The sequence below is a fragment of the Bos taurus genome, chromosome 12 (assembly GCF_002263795.3).
Source record: "Bos taurus isolate L1 Dominette 01449 registration number 42190680 breed Hereford chromosome 12, ARS-UCD2.0, whole genome shotgun sequence".
Lineage (NCBI taxonomy): Eukaryota > Metazoa > Chordata > Mammalia > Artiodactyla > Bovidae > Bos > Bos taurus.
This window is the reverse complement of record NC_037339.1, coordinates 32,552,959-32,572,855: the sequence shown is the minus strand read 5'-3', so window position 1 is coordinate 32,572,855 and position 19,897 is coordinate 32,552,959. Positions and strand designations below refer to the sequence as shown.

The 19,897-nt window shown below is 50.2% G+C and overlaps 1 long non-coding RNA gene across 1 annotated transcript in view; it reads left to right on the top strand.

The window, feature by feature from the left end:
• LOC104973577 (uncharacterized) overlaps positions 1–19,287 on the top strand; it is a 45,663-nt gene extending 26,376 nt beyond the window's left edge. Inside the window, exon 3 of the long non-coding RNA XR_009496710.1 lies at positions 18,994–19,287. This is a non-coding gene — a long non-coding RNA (uncharacterized lncRNA). The remainder of the gene's footprint in view (positions 1–18,993) is intronic.
• The last annotated feature ends 610 nt before the right edge of the window (positions 19,288–19,897 follow it).

Sequence of the window (19,897 nt, the reverse complement as noted above, 5' to 3'; positions counted from 1 at the left end):
TAAAACTATGACTCAGAATCACATTCAAACTTAGTGAAGAACTTTAGTCACTGATGTCTTATAAAAGTCACAAACCTTTGTTTATCAATCTGGAAGCACTTCAGCTTTAGGGTAAAAAAAAGAATAGAAGAAATATTATTCTGGAAAATAAGTGTGTTTTCTACTGAAAACTATGAAAGGAACAGGAGTGTGATCATTCTTGAGTGGGAGGAAAAGAATTAACAACAGCTCATTAGACTGAAGAGAAAGGAGCCAGGAGGGGCGTGGTGGCAAGCAGACACCCCCTCACTCCTTTTCTGACTCCCTTCCTTGCTTTATTTTGAGACAAGAGTGGTTATGCATGTGTACATCACTCGGGGTGACTAAGCTGAAGGTGGAGTAGAAGGCGACACTGTCTCTCCTCCGTCACTGGTCTTATGAGCCAGCAATGTTGAAGGGGATATCAAGCCAGAAGCTGCAATTTCATGAAATCACCACCGCTATTGTGGAAGTGTCAACCGCTTCTGAGAACTCCTAGTTGGTGGTGAAACCAGCAGGTAGATTTTCCAGGCTGGAATGCCATTGTGTAAGGGTTCAATTAGATGCTCGTTCCATCTGAAATAAAAATGAAACCGTGTTCTAGCTCGCACTTCACCAGCTGCCTCGAGCAGGGCATGGAAATGATCGATTGGTTCAGAGCCTAATGGAAATGCTGAGTTACCCAAAGGTAACAGCTGATGTCTGGATTCAAGAGGTCCTGAGAGAATCCTCTGATGCTCAAGCCTGGCACTTTGCCTGAGCCTAGCTAGTCAGAGTTAATATTAATAGTATAGTTTACCAGGCTTATTATACCGAACATGCTTGTTTAGAAACATGGCTGCCTGGGGTTCACTGGTGGATTATTTCTCCTAAGAAATAGATGAGAAGAAAGAAAAACAATCAGCCATTTGTAGTCAGGCAGTTCAATTTTCCCAGAATTTTTTTCTTTTCTAGTAAATAATTAGAGGGACATTGTAGGAGATATGTCTGGGAAAACACTCAACATATGTCATGTGCTAATCCTAACGGAGCCAGGACTTCCTGTGGCTTCTGTCTGGGTGCTGCTCTGCTCTGCTCAGTGCTACGGTCACACAGTGGGCTATGGCCAAAGGCTGCAGGGAAACTCAGCTGGGAAAATGCAGATGTGGGCATTAAGAGGCCATTCCAATCGCTGCAGGCAAGTTTTTTTTTTTCTTTTTAACTTTTTTTTCTATGAAGTACAGTTGATTTCCGGGAGAAATATCAACAACCTCAGATATGCAGATGATATCTCTCCAATGGCAGAAAGAGAAGAGGAACTAAAGTGCCTTTTGATGAAGATGAAAGAGGAGAGTGACAAAGTTGGCTTAAAACTCAACATTCAGAAAACTAAGATCACAGCATCTAGTCCCATCCCTTCATGGCAAATAGACGGGGAAATAATGGAAACAGTGAGAGACTTTATTTTCCTGGGCTCCAGAATCACTGCAAATGGTGACTACAACCATGAAATTAAAGATGCTTGCTCCTTGGAAGAAAAGTTATGACCAACCTATACAGCATATTAAAAATCAGAGACATCACTTTGCCAACAAAGGTCCATATAGTCAAAGCTATGGTTTTTCCAGTAGTCATGTATGGATGTGAGAGTTGGACCATAAAGAAGGTTGAGTGCCGATGAACTAATGCTTTTGAATTGTGTTGGAGAAGACTCTTGAGAGTCCCTTGGACTGCAAGGAGATCAAACCAGTCAATCCTAAAGGAAATCAACCCTGAATATTCATTGGAAGGACTGATGCTGAAGCTGAAGCTCTAATACTTTGGCCACCTGATGGGAAGAGCTGACTCATTGGAAAGACTCTGATGCTGGGAAAGATTGAAGGTGGGAGGAGAAGCGGATGACAGAGGATGAGATGGTTGGATGGCATCACGGACTCGATGGACATGAATTTGAGCAATTTCCAGGAGATAGTGAAGGATAGGGAAGCCTGGTGTGCTGCAGTCCATGGGGTCACAAAGAGTCTGACACGACTGAGCAACTAAACCACAACAGTCGATTAACATGTTGTATTAGTTGCAGGTGTATAGTAAAGTGATTTTGTTATTCATATACATGTGTCTATTTTCTTTTTAAAAAACGTTTTATTTTGTATTGGGATATAGGCGATTAATGGACTTCCCTAGTGGCTCAGTTGGTAAAAAATCCACCTGCAATGCAGTAGGTAGACCTGAGTTTGATCCCTGGGTTGGGGAGATCCCCTGGAGGAGGGCATGGCAATCCACTGCAATATTCTTGCCTGGAGAATCCTCATGGACAGAGGAGCCTGGTGGGCTATTGTCCACTGGGTCGCAGAGTCAGACATGACTGAGTGACTGAGCACAGCACAGTAGCTGATTAACAATGTGATAGTCTCAGGTGAGCAGTGAAGGGACTCAGCCACATGTATCCATTCTGCCCCAAGCTCCCCTCCCATCCAGGCTTCCCTGTAACACTTAGGCAAGTTTCATGCCTCATCTTTTTCTAAACACTTCATAGAGGGTCTATGCTGCTGCTGCTGCTGCTAAATCGTTTCAGTCATGTCCGACTCTGTGGGACCCCATAGACGGCAGCCCACCAGGCTCCCCTGTCTCTGGGATTCTCCAGGCAAGAACACTGGAGTGGGTTGCCATTTCCTTCTCCAGTGCATGAAAGTGAAAAGTGAAAGTGAAGTCTCTCAGTCGTGTCTGACTTTTAGAGACCCCATGGACTGTAGCCTACCAGGCTCCTCCGCCCATGGGATTTTCCAGGCAAGAGTAAGAGGGCCCATGGGTAGTTAAAATTTCTTCTTCCTGCATTCTAGAGAACAGGTTGAGGTGGTTAGGAGGGAGGGCTGGTTACGAGGCACAACGCCTCTGTGAGTGTCCTGTGAATGGCCTGCCTCTGGAAGATCACTGCCTTGTTTCATTCCATGTTGTGTGCTTAACTCTTACCCCGTCTCTGCCGGATAGCACCAAGCCGTGGGGTCGGAGTGATAGCACGATGGGTCTGATCTCCCAATCCTAGTGGCTGGAGTCCGGCTGGCTACGGCTTGGTCCTGTGCCATAAAGTGCAGTCCTATTACCAAGGTTCCTTATCACTCATGTTCCTGGTAACAGGGGCTTCCTCCAGCTGTGCTATTTCATTAAGTCTGGGGATTAACTGTGACTCATCATGGAGGGCAAGTGAGCGAGGACCTGGCTACTTTAATAGCAGTCTAGTGGATTTTCCTTTGTCAGTTATGTCTGTTTTGAAACAGGCCAGTCTTGAAGTGAGCAATCCTTCTGGCCCAGAAGTGGCTCAGCATCCACGCAGCACCACTGACCCCTCTGGGACCCTCTGGACCACGTACCTTCCCAACATCACCTCGCAAGTAGAACACAGGACTGTCTCACAATGACATGAGATCACACGCACATTTAGAAGGCCCTGAGAGTAGACAGCAGGGAGACAGGCTCAGGAACAGGAGAATCTGCTCCCTGTAGACTGGACCCTCCTGCAGGACAGGGACAAGGCAGATTGTGCTCACAGCTAGTCCTTGACCCTGAGCACACGGTAACTGCTCTGTGAATGTTTGGGGAATGAACAAAGAGATGAGAGAAGAACCAGGAAGCATCTGGCCAGCAAGGTGAACAGTGTGCACACACGTGCTCAGTTGTGTCCAGCTCTGCGACCCCATGGACTGTAGCCTTGGGCTTCCCAAGTGCCTCAGTGGGAAAGAACCCACCTTCCAGGGCAGGAGATGCAGGTTCGATCCCTGGGTCAGAAAGATCCTTTGGAGAAGGAAATGGCGACCCACTCCAGTATTCTTGCCTGGAGAATCTGATGGACAGAGGAGCCTGGAGGGCTATAGTCCACGGAATTGCAGAGAGTCAGACACAACTGGGCGACCAAGCACAAGTGACTGGGTTCTTTACCAGCTGAGCCACTGGGAAAGCCCAAGATGAATAGGAACGACAGCCAAATAGTCCCACAAAACAGATGCTACAGTACAGTACCGCTCAAAATTTCCATCAGAGCTCGCTCCCTAGAGAAGTTTAGAGGGGATGCTCATCTTGGGGTGGGGGTGGGGGGTCCGGAGTGTAGCCCGGGGGACCAGAAAGCATACTCAGCCATGTGTGACCGGCAGTGTCACAGCTGTCACATGCTCGCCCCGAGGTCCTTCCATGGATGACAGTTGGTCCAGCTCCTGCACTTCCTCCGTGACACGGAAGCCTTTCTTAACTCCTGTGCTCTGGGAGTCCTCTGAGCGCCTGCAGGTCCTGAGGGACTGTGGCCCCAACAGCCAGATTTGCTTCTGTCCTCCCATATTTTCTTTCCTGGCGGAGATCTTTGGATTTTGTCTTTTCTCTGGAGACGTTGACTTCTTGCCTCGGAGGCGTGGCCCTCTCCTGGGGTAGTGACAGGAAGATCATCATAGGTCAGCATCGCGAGGACCAGGACTGCTAAGGAGGCAGACGGGGCTTGTGCAAGGGGTGCAGGTTGTGTGAATTAGGACAGCAAGGCGGGGGGATTTCTTAACAAGCTGTTGACCGTCAAAATCAACTGACAAGGGGACTTCCCTGGGGGTCCAGTGGCTAAGACTCTGCACTCCCTGTGCAGGGGGCCTGGATTTGATCCCTGGTCAGGGAACTAGACCCCACATGCTGCAGCTAAGAGTTCGCACGCAACAACTGAAGATGCCTCTTGCTGCAGCTAAGACCTGGCACAGCCATATAAATAAATATGAAAAAAACAGTCAACTGACAATAGTGTGAAATCTGCTTAGAAGGACTCTAAGATGAGAAAAACCCCGCATCCGTGCAGACTCCATGAGCAGGTGCCTGTCTGAAGGCAGAGGACAAGCTGGGTGATCTGTCAGGCTCCCAGGACACCACAGTTCCCCAGCCCCTGGCTCGTCCAGCACCTCTCGCCGTGTTGTGGTGGCCCAGTTTCAAACAAATCATTTGATCTTATTTTTGAGGCCGGGAAATCTAGATCACGGCATGTCGGACCATTTTGCCCAAAGTGAAACCTTTGTCAGCTGTCTGCTGTCCTCAGAGGAGAGGGCAAAATTGGCAAAGTTCTGGTTTCCGGCTTAAAATTAGCCCCCAGAAAATGATGACAGATCACCCTGCTATGCTGAGGCCAGTCCTCTTTTCCCAGGGACCTGACACAAAGTCCCTGCACCAGCTGCGCCAGCCCTGTTTATCGTTCTCTTGCTGCCAGAGCCCCGGGGCTGCAGGAAGAGCTGACTGGGCTCCTCCTGAAGCTGCTCCCCAAGCAGGGGTTCCCACGGGGGTGGGGAGGGCCCTCATCCGGCTGAAGCCCATGGGCTCAGCTCTGGGAGGTCACTGAACCCTGGCTTGCGTCCCTGGGTCCTGGTGGAGCTCAGAGGTCACAGGGGTTAGCTCCTGGCTGCAGGTGTCTTAGAAATCCAGGGACATGGGTCCAGTTAGGGGCTTCTGATGACTTCTCTGTACGTCATGGCTGCTCTTGCTCATATCTGAGTATTTCAGGCCATCTGGTTGACCCTGGATTTTCTGGTGTGACCTTTGGATTGGGAGGGATGTGCTCTCAACACAGATGTGTTTTCAATGGAAAGAAATGCCCTTGCTTGGGGCAGCAGGTTTCTCTGCTGGAAGTTGGTCCGTGGCCTGTTGCTTTTCTGCTGTCAGGCCTCGTCTTCCCACCTCTCCGCCTGGTTTCTGTTCTTTCAGCAGCAGCGGTGTGGGCTCCGGGGCCCCACCTCCTGCAGACAGGCCCTCTGAGGGTTCAGCCCTGCCTCCCAGCTGGTGGGGGCGGGGGTCCAGCTCCCTGCTACTGCTGGTTCTGGCCACCCCGCAGCCCTTTGCTTGGTCTGTCGGCTTATCCTTCCCCTGTGTTGAGTTCCTGCTCTGAATCATGGGGAGGGCACTCTGCTATCACAGTTGGACAATAAATCGTGTGCCTAGAGATTCCTACCCACTTGGGTGTCTGGTGAAGACGCAGATTGGGCCAAATAGTCTCACTAAAAAGGGAAACAGAAGGAAGAGATGGAGAGACAGGTAGCTTTTGGAGAAGCGGCTCCCGGGGAGGCTGGATAGCAAGATGCGGAGGAGGCGAGCAAGGGTGTGATCGCCAGAATCTAGCAGAGCCTGGTCAGTCCCTCCCATGAGGACTCTGGGTGCCAGGTTCCCTCAGAACCATCTGGAATGAAGCTCCACCCAGCAATCACTTCACCAGAAGCTGGGTGGGCAGGGGTGAGTTCCCCGCTCCCTCAGTGGCTCTGTGATCTGGGAGCTACTGTGGAGAGGAAGAGCCAGACACGGAAAGGACACCAGAGGGACAGGGAAGAAGGGAGCCCAGGAGTGGACCCAGGGGAAAGAGTAGGGAAGCTGTGGGCACTTGCTGTGCTCAGAGGAGAAAGCCCTGTAGTCTGGCAAAGAATAAGTAATTCTAGCTTCCACCGGGCTGGAAGGAGACCCCCAAGAGCAGGGCTGGTCCCCCAGGACCCAGCTCAGTGCAGACCCAGAGAGGGGTTCAGAGAACCCTGCCTCGCCTGGGTGATCACTCCCCCTACAGGGCTGCCCCTCACCAGGTCAGGGGTGTCTAACCCCCAGAAACACAACCATGCTCCTTCTCAGGATGTTTGAACTCAGAACCCGAAACCGTTGTGTGAACGCCTGTCCACAAAGGAACACACTTTTGGTGATGCTGTTCAAAAGCTTTGTAGTAGGTTCTGCAGATAAGTTAGGAGTTTCTGGATCCAAGATCAACCTAAAACCAACTGCCTTTTGGTAAAACAGCAGCAAACAACTTGGGGGAAAATAACCAAATATTTACCAGACTTCAGTACAGATCTGTATTGAGCATGAAAGGAGGACAGACATAGTGTACACGGACTGAAGACTCCATGCTTTAAAGATGTCAGCCCTCCCCTAATAACCTAGAGAATCCATACAGTCTCAGCTGGGTCTGTCGTGTGGGACTCCAGGATCTGACTCTGGATTGTGTGTAGAAACGTGAAAGCCCTCTCAGGGTCAGGGTCATGGTCCCCTCCTGGGGAGAAGCAGGAGGATGCATGGGCTGGGGGCTGCACGGCTCCTCTAAGGAAACGGCAGCCTTCTCTCTTCTCTCTCTCTTCATCTGGGCACTGGTGACTCTAGTGTTTGTTTCCTAACCTGTAGATGAGATATTAAAAATCATGAAAAATAAAAGCAGCAGGAGAAAGGGTTGTCTGCAGAGGAACTAGACTAAAGAGGACAAGGAGTGAGGACGCTACTCTGTGATCCAGGTGAGAAGTGCTGAGGGTCAGAATGCTGGCGGGAGAGTAGAGCACCAGGGGGGCATCATGGAGTCCCGAGTGGTGGCCCCCAGGGTTAGACCCCAGGGTTGGACCCCAGAGTAGACTCTAGGGTTACACCCCAGGGTGGTAGATTCCAGTGTCACACCCCAGGGTGGCAGACCCCAGGGTTAGACCCCAGGGTTGGACCCCAGAGTAGACTCTAGGGTTACACCCCAGGGTGGTAGATTCCAGTGTTACACCCCAGGGTGGCAGACCCCAGGGTTAGACCCCAGGGTTGGACCCCAGAGTAGACTCCAGATTTAGATCCCAGGGTGGTGGACCCCACGGTTAAACCTCAAGGTTAGACCGCAGGGCATCTGCAACTGATGCTGCACTTAATGAGGGCCAGGGAAATGTCTAGAATATCCAGTGACTCCTAGGTTTCCAGCCAGGGGACTGGATGGCCCATGGTGGGTGGGTAGCAGGGGAGTGGGTTGGAAGGGATGATACATTATGTTTGGGGCAAGTTGAATTTGGGGTACTTGTGCAAATACCCGAGCGGATAGTCTAGTAGTCAGTAAGGATTATAGCTCCGTGGAGGAGCACCCAGCAGTCTCTGAGAAACGTCCAGCTGCTAAAGATTATTACAAGTGTTTACTTCCTCTCTCTACTTGTCAGGAGGGACCCGAAGCTCCCCAAGGCGCTGGTAATTTTGCAGACTGAGTCAGTGGATGGCCCTTCTCTTGTGGTTCATCTTTCTTTACCTAAGAAGAGAGTTTAATGATTTTTCAGGCTCCTTTTCCCTCAGTTACAATATGAAACTGCTCAGCCTGGTACTTAAGAAACTCATTTCCTACACAAACCTTATTAGAATCTAATTCCTTCACTCACTATAAAACGGCAATGCAATAACCTCAGTTTCCCTGGCTAAGTGGAGGAGAGTGGCTCTGACAGCCGCAAGCAAACAGGAAAGGCGGAGGGAATGAAGGAAAACATAATCCTTACTCCGGGCCCTGGGGAGCTTGGTGAGGGGCATCCCATCTGCTCTGTGAGGACACATCTGGGACTCACAGTAAGCCTGGGGCAGGAGGACATGGGATAGCTGGGAGCGAAGGGACCATCCATCACCGGTCCAGCCCAGGGAGGTGGAGTGACTTGCTAAGGGGACCTGGCAGGAGGGACATTCAGGGCTGGGGCTGGGGAAAGAGAGGTGCTGAGGCCCCCCGTTTAAGAAGCACTTGTGGCCCTAGGAGTGACCGTCTCCTTAAAAACAAGAAGAGTAAAAGGAGGGGACTTGCCTGGTGGTCCAGTTGTTTAGACTTTGCCTTCCAATGCATGGGATTCAGGTTCCATCCCTGGCTGGGGAACTAAGATCTCACGTGTCTCAGGACAATGAAGCCTGCACACTCCGGAGCCTGTGGGCAGCAACTAGGACTTGATGCAGCCAAAATAAAAAAATATTTAAAAAAACCCAAGAATATAAAAGGAACAGTAATAAACCCTTCACCCAGATTCACATACTGTTAACATTTTAACTCATCTGCTCTATTGCTCTATCATTCTCTCTCTCCCTCTCCCCACATCTCAATTTTTTGAACCATTTGGGAGTAAGTTACATCCACGAGAACCTTTATTCCTAAATACTTCAGTGTGTATTTTCTAAGAACAGGGATATTCTTTTACATAACCAAAGTCATCAAGTGCATGGATTTTCATAGACCTGTAATTTTAACTTAAGCCACTGTTCATTTTCAAATTGTTTGTTGACCAAGAGTGAGCTTTCTAGCATTTCTCTCACTCCAGGACAGAAGCTTGCATTTAGTTATGTCTGTTTTGCTTCTTTAATCTAGAAGTTTCTTCTTTGCAATGCCATGCACACATGACCTTGGAGATCTTCACATCCTGCATGGACAGATTTGACTTGCAGAGGACAGAGTCCTCTCGATGAGTTTCATCAGACAGGGATTTGGCAAAGGGTATTAAATTGCCTATAGAATCATGGCAACATTTAAGGTAACAGGTTATAAATGGAAGTCTCCTGCTTCACAATCATCAGTCTAGGTCCTGAATCACATGAGAGCATCAAAACTGCTGCCTGGCACCCTGCCTCTGGACATCCATGGGCTAGTGAACAGACACGGGAAGGGGCAGCCTTTGCTCGTTCTGATGCAGAAAAGCCAATTGCCTGGGTGGGTGTGCTCACAGACAGACTTGGTTGGCAGCAGCAATGCAGCCCGCGCCTCATGCTCCCCACATGGCCCACATCCACAGTCTTGTCTGCAAGGATTCTGGAAACGGTGGTCTCTCATATACCCTCCTCCATCACATCCACCTGCCTTCCTTGGCTTCTTCAGTTGACCAAACAGCAACCCTCTAAGAATTCAGGTGCGCTCCTGGCCCACACCCTCCTCCTCATCTCAAACAAATCCAAGAGCCCCCTCCATTTTGTAATGAAAGTTCCAGCAATCAGAGGGAAGCTGGCTTTGAGACCATCCCTTACAGCTCAGACCTGGGATTCTGCACTTCTCTCCAAAGTCCTGGTTTGAGGAGAGGAGAGCTAATAGGAAAAGCACTGATCAGGGTCAGCAGATGAGAGCATCTCTTGAGGGCATCATGGCCATGCACAGCCTGGCAGGTGGGATCGAGCAGTTACAGTGCGAAGGAAGGCAGAGCCGAGGAGGCTGGAAGCACTTGGCTCAGCATCCAAGGCTGGGCTGGGTCAATGTTGCAGAGGCATTTCTGGGGCTCTGAGGCAGACCGCTCCTTAGTACAAGGGGCAGTGGGGACCAGGGGGTGAGGAGGAGTGGGCACTGAGGCCATGCCAACAGAATATTCAGGGCAAGCCACTCTTTTTTTTAATTTAGTACTATTTATTTGGCTGCATCGGGCCTTAGTTGTAGCATGCAGTATCTTCCATTGAAGTGTAGGGGCGTCTCTCTAGTGGTGCTCTGACTTAGCTGCCTTGTGGCGTGTGGGATCTTAGTTCCCCGACCAGGGATCAAACCCATGTCTCTTGCATTAGAAGGTGGATTCTTAACCACGGGACCATCAGAGAAGTCCCAGCCACTCTTGTTTTGGAATTCTGCATCCGCTTCTCCTCCTGGCTCCCTCATCTTCCTGCTCCACCTTTCCGGAGTCCAGAGAGTCCCTCTGCGCCACCCACCTGCACGTAGAAAGCTGGGAGCTGCTTCCAGGGAGGGGAGTTCTATTCTTGGCTTTGCCACTTGATCAAGTCACTAAACATCACAATCTGTAAATGTGTGTGAAGCCAAATCATAAACTATTGATGATAAATATGAGGGATTATTGTCATTATTGACTTTGAACTTTTAGAGCTCCACTTTAACACCAAATATACTATAGTGATCTTCAGGATCACAGAGTCAGACACAACTGTGCCACTACCTTTACTTTCACTCTTCATACTGTAGTGAAACTGTTGGTCAATCACTCATGTCCAACTCTTTGCAACTCCATGGACTGTAGCCTGCCAGGCTCCTCTGTCCATGAAATTCTCCAGGCAGGAATACTGGAGTGGGTTGCCATTTCCTCCTCCAGGGGATCTTCCCAACCCAGGGATTGAACCCGGGTCTCCTGCATTGCAGACAGATTCTTTACCATCTAAGCCACCAGAGAAGCCCCACATATACTCTGAGCAGGTCATAAATATTAAATATAAAAACAATAATGACACGACTACATGCTGACGAAGGAGCACTGCTCTGTGCGCCCACTGCCCCTCCTGTTGTAGGGACTAGGCCACGGTCAGGACAGCTCCATCAAAGTTCACCCACCCTGAAGATTCTGGAGGAGAAAGTTCAGTCACTGCCCATAGCCCAGCCACTTCCAGTTCTCATCTAGGGAAAATGACTCACGCAGCAATTATTTTCGAGATGGGGAAGAGAGAAAGGAAATGAATAATTAGGAGCAACTGAAGAGATGCAAATTTCCCTTTGCTCAGAGCTGGTAGATTAAGATGCCTCTTTTCATTCCATTTAATTTCAAGTGAACAAGGAGAGGGGGTTGGAGGACAGGAAAAGCGAGACAGGAATAAGAGAGATAAGAGGAAAAGAAAAACAAACTTCCTGCTACAGGAAAGGCAACCATTGCTATTCTATCGTAAAAGTAAAACTGCAAGAAATGACCGTGGGCAAGGAAGGATCCTAATCCTTTATCAGAATCCCGGTGTCCACAAGGGGAGCGTGCCCGCTATCTCTAGGTCCCTGTCATGTGGCTCCTTTTGCTCCACCCTTGTCTCCCCTGAACTTCCAGCTCCCCAGCGTGGACTGTGGGATGGTAAGCAAGTGCCCACAGCCTCAGCATGCAGCCCGTTATTTTCTGATCAAAGTCCTTTAGTGAAAACAGTTTCACTTTGGTGACTTGCTCTGGGGCAGGCACCACGTTGGGCACCTTGTGGGTGTTCAGCTTCTCCAGGTGGAGCCTCCACAGGGGGCCCAGACGGAGGGCTGTTGGCTTGCCTGCAAGACCCCACAGTCTCTTTGCAGGGGTAGGGGCAGGCTTTGGGGAGAGGCACCCTCAAGGTTCAAGGGCTGCTGCTCAAGTTTGGGGCCAAGGCAGAGAGCTTCTGGGAAGCTTTCCCTGATTCCAGGGGTGCCCAGCACCCTAAGATAGAGTGTCCTATGCTCCCTGTCAGGACACCGTGTTGTTGTTCAGTGACTAAGTCATGTCCGACTCTGTGATCACATGGACTGCAGCACACCAGTCTCCTCTGTCCACTATCTCCCAGAGTTTGCTCAAGATCGTGTCCCTTGAATCGGTGATGATATCCAACCATCTCATCCTCTGTTGCCCCCTTTCCTTTTTGCCCTCAATCTTTCCCAGCATTAGGGTCTTTTCTAATGAGTCGGCTCTTCCCATCAGGTGGCCAAAGTATTGGAGCTTCAGCCTAAGCATCAATCCTTCCAGTGAATATTCAGGGTTGATTTCCTTTAGGATTGACTGGTTTGATCTCCTTGCAGTCCAAGGGACTCTCAAGAGTCCTCCAACACCACAATTGAAAAGCATTAGTTCATCGGTGCTTAGCCTTCTTTGTGGTCCAACTCACATCCGTACATGACTACTGGAAAAACTAAAGCTTTGAATATACGGACCTTTGTTGGCAAAAGGACATCTCTGCATTTTAATATGCTGTCTAAGTTTGTCATAACTTTTCTTCCAAGGAGCAAATGTCTTAATTTCATGGCTGTAGTCACCATCTGCAGTGATTTCAGAGCCCAAGAAAATAAAGTTTGTCACTGTTTCCATTGTTTCCCCATCTATTTTTCATGACTTGATGAGACTGGATGCCACGATCTTAGTTTTTTGAATGTTGAGTTTTAAGCCAACTTTCTCTTTCACTTTCATCAAGAGGCTCTTTAGTTCCTCTTCACTTTCTGCCATAAGGGTGGTGTCATCAGCATATCTGAGGTTGTTGCTGCTTCTCCTGACAATCTTGAGTCCAGCTTGTGCTTCACCCAGATCAGGGCGCCACGCTGGGTGACAACTGTCCCCCACTAGCCTGGGAACCCAGAGGACAGCACTGCCTTTCTTTAGTTCACCCTCAGTGTGAACAAATGCGGAGCACTCGTGTGCCCAGTGCATGGCACAGGGTGAGCAGGAAGTGTCCATGAGGCCGATGCTGCCAGCTGCCCTGTTGTGTGTCTTGGGGGCACAGTCTCAGTCAGAGGAAAGATCTTTGCAGCCAGGAAGGCAAGATAAGGAATCAGTCTCACGTGCCAAGGAAGGAGCATGCCAGGCTCCTCCCTCGCATGGAAATGGGGAATGAAGGAAGAATTTTAGTAATGAGTGCACAGCTTCAGGTATTGCACCCAGAGGTGGTAAAATAGTTGCCTGGGTGAATTGTCAGGTGGCAAAGATGTCAAAGGGCTTCCCAGGTGGCTCAGTGGTAAAGAATCCACTTGCCACTGCAGGAGTCACAGGAGATACGGGTTGGACCCCTTGGGTTGGGAAGATCCCTGGAAGAGGGTATGGCAGCCCACTCCAGTGTTCTGGCCCAGGAAATCCCATGGACAGAGGAGCCTGGCGGGCTGCAGTCCATGGTGTCCCAAAGAGTCAGACACGACTGAGCAACTAAACAACAACAACAAAAAAGAAGCCAAAACCCAACTCAGGCTATTCTGCCAGATGGAATAAGCCCAAAGTCACGGGGTTGCTAGCATTACCCACCCCAAAAGGAAACCACAACCCATCTTGGTTAAAAAGTACACAGATGATAAACACAAGCTGACTTACTGGCTGGGGAATTCGTGAATTTTTTCCCAGAGAGGGCCACAGTGAAGGGCTGTGCCTTCAGTGTAACACGCTCAGTAAAGATTTACCGCATCCTTGGGTTCTCACGTTCCCCACGCTCAGCGCCGTGACGCCACATGGCCGGCTGGCATCCTGTCTCATCTTCACGTTGTTCTGCCTGAAACCCCAAACAAGGTCATTGGGGTTTAGAAGGATAGACGTGTCTCTGGCAAGACGCGGATTTGGGAGGCACGACTCCGGCCTTTTAAGGACAACATCACGGAGAGGTCTCTCGTGCCCCGGCAGAGCCTGGGAGGTCAGAGGAAGGCTGGAGTCGCTGCAGGATTGTCCCAGACATGGTGATTCATGCTGGATCGTATCTGAGAAACCACTTAGCAGATCTGCAGAGAACCTCCTTGTGTCCCACTTGAGAGGCTGAGTGGAGGGAGACCTGGTCACACGTAGTTCTGTTCAGTCCTTATTCTGCGGCAACCAGAAGGGCCTCTCCCTGGCTGTGGACCAAGCTCCCCAGGCAGGGCTGGAGAGGCAGGCTTAGAAGGAGGTTAACAGCTCCTGGAGTGGTGCTTTGCCCACACTGTCTCTGTGCAGGTGTGACCCTGACGTGGCCTGACAGAAGGGCACGCTGAGGCTCAGAGAGGTCAAGTGAGCTACCCAAGGTGACAGTCAACGATGAGCAGGGCTGGGGGTAGGGCTTGACCACTCTGCTATCTGACCCCTCCCGAACCAGGAGGCTTTCAAGCTGGCCAACCAGAGAAACAGCCATGTGCTTGCGCTTATTAGGAACACCTCCAGTCGTGAGCTTTCTCCTTTGGGGTGTTCTGCTTCTTCCCAGAGAAGGAAAGCATGCATATGTGGACTGCATTTTCCAGGGCTCAGGGAGTGTCCACTGAGCAAAGCACAGGTACTGTAGCCGATGCAGACTGATGTCACTGGGTGGAGAACGGTCAGACGTGTGACAAGTCAGTAACATAAAAGTGACAAGGGGTCTAAAGGAGGGTTTACATAAGAAGCACGTTTGATACAACGTGAAAACGGTGATTTATATCTGTCTACCTCTAGTCACCTTCCGCGGTGGCTCAGAGGTAAAGAATCTGCAATGCAGGAGGTGTGGATTCCATCGCTATTTTGGAGAAGAAAATGGCAACCCATTTCATTTGCCTGGGAAATCCTAGACTGAGGAGCCTTGCGGGCTATAGGCCATGTGGTCTCAAAGAGTAGGCCGCAACCGAGTAAAGAGCAGCAACAACGAAGTCCAGAGGTCGAAAACTCACATGGCCTGTGGCACAAAGGTGATACAGAAGAGACGCATCAAGACGCACCCACAGCCCCGGGTCCTGAGGAAAGCATGGCCTCCAGGGCAGCTGAAAGCCCTGGGTGGGTTTGGCATTCTGAGATGGAGCGGGACCCTACGGTCCTTGCCCTGAAACCATGACCTCTGCATGCCTTTTGTCTATCTTTAGTGAGAGAATAAGTTTCATCAGAGAAGTGACAACTGTGGAAACAAAGGAAAACAGTCAAAGAAGACTAAATAATAATAATGTAGTCATTAAGAATAGTCAAGGACCTTTAGTTCTTTCTCAAGGGCTATAGATAATATTCTGAGCCATATCCTGTGAGCTGTCTTATACATACTAAAAGCCCAGGTGAAGTTAACTACTTGATGACCAGACTGTACCCATGATAAGAGCTGCCACAATTCCAAGAATTGGCCGCAAAGAAATCAGAACAAATGGATCCCGGAACTGAAGATTAACTGTACCTAAAACAACCAAGGTGATGCTGGACAGACCACTGATGAGCAATGGAAGATGACTGTCAGAGATGGCTGTGCTTGTTTCTGCATGTAGCCCCCCCACCCCAGCACCACGTCTATAAAAGCTCTTACCCTCTGCTTGTTGGTGGTGGGGTAAGTCAGTCTTTGGACGGACGTCTACTCCCCGCCGGGCCCCCCAGTTGCTGACATCTGAAATAAAGCAAACTTTATTTTCCACCAGGCTGGCCTGTTTATTGGCTTTTGGGCAGCAAGCAGCCAGACACACACACTCTCTCTCTTAACAATTCTACCCACCCCCCACTGCAGCGTTCCTGCCCACGAGACCCGTCCACAAGGAGAGGTGCTCCACCAAGATTGGGAGGATGGTCAGAAGGGGAAGAGGGTGCCCTGTACGCGCCCGAGTCCTCACCCAAACGTCCTGGGTCACTCTGCCGGGGCTTGTCTCCAAGGAGCGCGTTCATCCCTTCAATCACCCAGCTGCTCCCTGTTCATCCCTCATCATTCTTTTAGCGTCACAGTTTATCACAAGCAGAGCTGAGTGCTGGTTATAAAAATGGAGAAAACACACCCCCTGTCTTCAAACTGTTACCATTCTACAAAGCGCTGTTATACAAGCTCAGTTCTATGGGTTTTGCTTGGAGATGCCATGCCTGGGAGCTGGGGGTGGGGAGGTTTCCAGAGAGAAGAGCCTTAGCCGGATTGTTGGAATGAAGGGGCATGTCCCCAGGTAGGGGGCAGTGGGAGGGCAGGGCAGGAAGGGACATCCCAGTCTGAGGGAGCTGCAAACAGGAAATCACAAGCGATCAACTCGTCCCATAATCTTTCTGGCCACCCAGCTTCCAGTCTGTGGATCAATCCTAAATCTGCCCCTGGATTATTTTTCTGAAAACCCATGTTATTCCCCTGTACCAGCCCTTTCATGGCTTAGGATGAAAACCCCAGTGCCTCTCTTTGTTTTAATGAAGTATAGTTGATTTGGGCTTCTCCGATGGCTCAGCTGGTAAAGAATCCACCATGCAGGAAATGCAGGAGACCCAGTTTCGATCCCTGGGTGGGAAGAAGCCCTGGAGAAGGAAATGGCAGCTCACTCCAGTATTCTTGCCTGGAGAATCCCATGGACAGAGGAGCCTGGCGGGCTACAGTCCATGAGGTTGTAAAGAGTCAGACACAACTGAAGAGACTGAGCACACACACACACACACACACACACACACACACAGTTGATTTACAACATTGTGTTACTTTCAGGTGTAGAGCAAAGTGAATCAGTTTTGTACGTAAATGTATATTAGATTATTTTCCATTATAGGTTATTATAAGAAATTGAATATATTTCCCTGTTTTATACACTAAATCCTTTTTGCTTATTTATTTTATTTTTTATTACTTAAAAAATATTTATTTATTTGACTGTGCCAAGTCTTAGTTGCAGCATATAGGATCTTCTTTTAGTTGCCCCATGTGGGATCTAGTTCCCTGACCAGGGATCAAACCCAGGCCCCCTGCTTGGGAGTTCGGAATCTAAGCATCTGGACCACCACAAAAGTCCCTGCTTATCTATTTTATGTAGAGTAGTCTGTATCTGTTAATCCCACACTTCTGATTTATTCATCCACCCCTTTCCCCTTTGGTACCTGTGAGTCTGTTTCTGAAGCCCCAGTGTCTTGATTGGTGTCCAAGGCCATCTACTGTCTGAAACCCACCCACTGCTGGGCAGAATTCCTGCCCTCTTTGCCCAGCTAGTTTCTCCTTTAACCACAGCAGGTCTCTGTAATGCCAGTCCAGGTGGAAAACTCAAAGCCTCAGAGGCCACAGATCCCAAAACAGCAGGACGTGACAGAGCAGATGACTGCAGGACGCCTGTGACAGAAGATTGCTGGCTATTGGCATTTCCCTGGGTGTCCTGCTCGCTGTGCTGGGGAGGGCCTTGCGGAGCTGTCCCATGTCCAGTCCTGCATCCAGGCCCTGGTCCAGGCTGGGCCTCCCTCCTGCCTGCCCCGCCCCATCCGTCTCCTATCCTTTCTTCAACACTTAACCTCTTGTGAAACTTCCTAAAACACTCCAGGGAATAAAAGCTTGCCTCCTGCCAAACCAAACCCAAATTTGTCTGGAACCAGATTCATCTTCCTTTTCCAAACTAGAGGAAAGCAGCAGCTGACTTAACAGCATCCTCACTTGTGCTCACCTGGAAGGCGCCGTTGGCCCTTGACTTCACAGCAAGCAAATTTTCTGGCTGTGCATTTAGTGCCAGGAGCCAGTCTGTGCCTTGGATGACCGACTTGAGCCTCAGGCTCCTTGTCTACATTGGGGCCAGGAGCAGGCCGTCCTCTTGGAATCCGTGATGTTGGCTCAGCTGGCACTGCCCCGGGCTTGTTAAGGACTCAGACGACCCCTGCTTCTCCTCCATCTCCTAAGTTATCCCTGTTATTGTTTTGTCACTCAGCTATGTCTGACTTTGCGATCCCATGGATGCCAGCCTTCTCTGTCCACCATCTCCCAGAGCTTGCTCAAACTCATGTCCATTGAGTCGGTGATGCCATCCAACCATCTCATCCTCTGTCGTCCCCTTCTCCTCCTGCCTTGAATCTTTCCCAGCATCAGGGTCTTTTCCAGTGAGTCAGTTCTTCACATAAGGTGTCCAATGTGGAGCTTCAGCTTCAGTATCGGTCCTTCCAATATTTGAATAAGTGATCCCTAGAGAACTATGTCTCCATCATGGAGTTTGTGCCCCAGCCTCACACCTCAGACATGCAGGCTCTGGTTAGGAGCACCACCAGGGCTGAACTCCCTGAACTTGCGGTCCTTCCCCTCCTCCCCACAGGGACATGCTGGCCCAGTGACCAAATGCTGGGGTGTAGGAAATCCCGGCACACAAGATAATATGAAAGGGGGAGGAAAGAGCACAGGTTCTGCGAAAAGAAAGCAAAGCAAACATCTGTTGTGCCTTTTGAGAAGGAAGGCAGCTCACCTCCCTCTGGGAAAGATGGGCCCAGGTTCCCGGCCGCCGGCTGGACCAGGCCCCACTTCTGAGTCCATAGCCCCACCTGGCGGTGCAGTCAGCATGTTGTGATCACCTATCTTGGTGAAGCCAGATTGTCCCTCTCCTCTTACTAATAAAAATCTGCCTGTGATTTGAAAACCAAACACAGTATCTAAATTACTTCCTCTACAGTAAGCCATTGCCCCTGGGAAAGCTATATTCATTTCTGTTTTTCATTTTGGGCAAAACATTCTTTTCTGAAGAGGAAATGCCACTTCGGCAACATGACTCTGATACACCTGTTCTCTCCTGGACTGTAGGGAAGTGCCCCCTTCTGTAGGATAAAATGTCGCTGTCCGTGACGACACCTGCACAGGTAGCCTTCTGGCCTGGATGGACCCTCCCTCCTCCCGCACCCCCTCGGTCCCCTCACAGGGCTGTGGCCCTGCCGGCCCCTGCTGGGAACGGTCCTCCCCTTCCTGGCTGGCTCCTCAGGTGCACTCTCATGAATGCATCCACATGCCACCAGTCTAAGGGGTCCTTCACACTGCACCCTCGACGTAAAAGCGTCACTAAGGTGTCACCTCCTTCATGACTTCAGGAAGCACCTTTGTCCCTTATTTCTTGTCGGTCTCTCTCCCATCTGCAACATGGGCAACCTTCATATTTCACGTTTGCATTACTGATCGTGTTCTCTGCTTTTCTCGCAGCGTATGGTGCCCGGACTGTAGACACACTCCGTGACTATTTCCTGAATGAACCCATGAATTCATCTTTCACAGCTGGGCTCCTCTGCCAGCTCTGCAGCCTGCCCCGGCCTGCCCTGAGGCAAGGAGCAGGGAGGAGAGGATTCACAAAGACACCTGAGCCCTTCTTTAACCGGTGAGCTGGGAAGCAGTGAGGTCTCTGCATGTGTGGATTGACCCATGTCTGAAGAGACCCATGTCTGACGCCCTCATTAACTCACCAAGCAGGTGGCCTGGGCCTGTGTCTGGGTCTTGGCTCTGCTGGGAAGAGATTCATTCTATTTTTTTGCGGGGGGCCCACACCACTCGGTATGTGGGATCTCAGTTCCCTGACCCGGAATCGAACCCTCGCCCCCTGCAGTGGGAGCTCAGAGTCTTAACCACTGGACCACCAGGGAAGTTCCTTATATCCCTTTTCGACAACCTTTCCAGGTCCCATCACTGTGCCTTTCTTGTCTCTAACTTCAAGTTGTGTGTGTGTGTGCGCTCACAAGCCCAGACTCTCCCACCCTCAGTGCAGGGTGAAGGGGGAAGGATACTTTGACATGGACACTCCTTAAGATATGTTTGCTGCTTAGGAGACTGAAAGTGCCCCCCGGAGGGTGGAGCAGGGTATAGTCTCTGTCATGCTCACACTGACACCACTCTCACACAGAGCTTTCACATAAGGAGGAAAGAGGCCATTTAATTTCCGAGCACTGGCGCCTAGTAACCATGACGGCCAGCAAGTGTCGCTGTTCCCCAAGAAGTGAAGTGCAGGGACCAGGCCTGTCAACCTGGGTTGTGGGGGAGGAGAACTGGATGAGGCTGCCCCTAAAGCCAGGGATGGTCAGGGGCCTCGGAGTCATTCATATGCTGGTTCACGGTG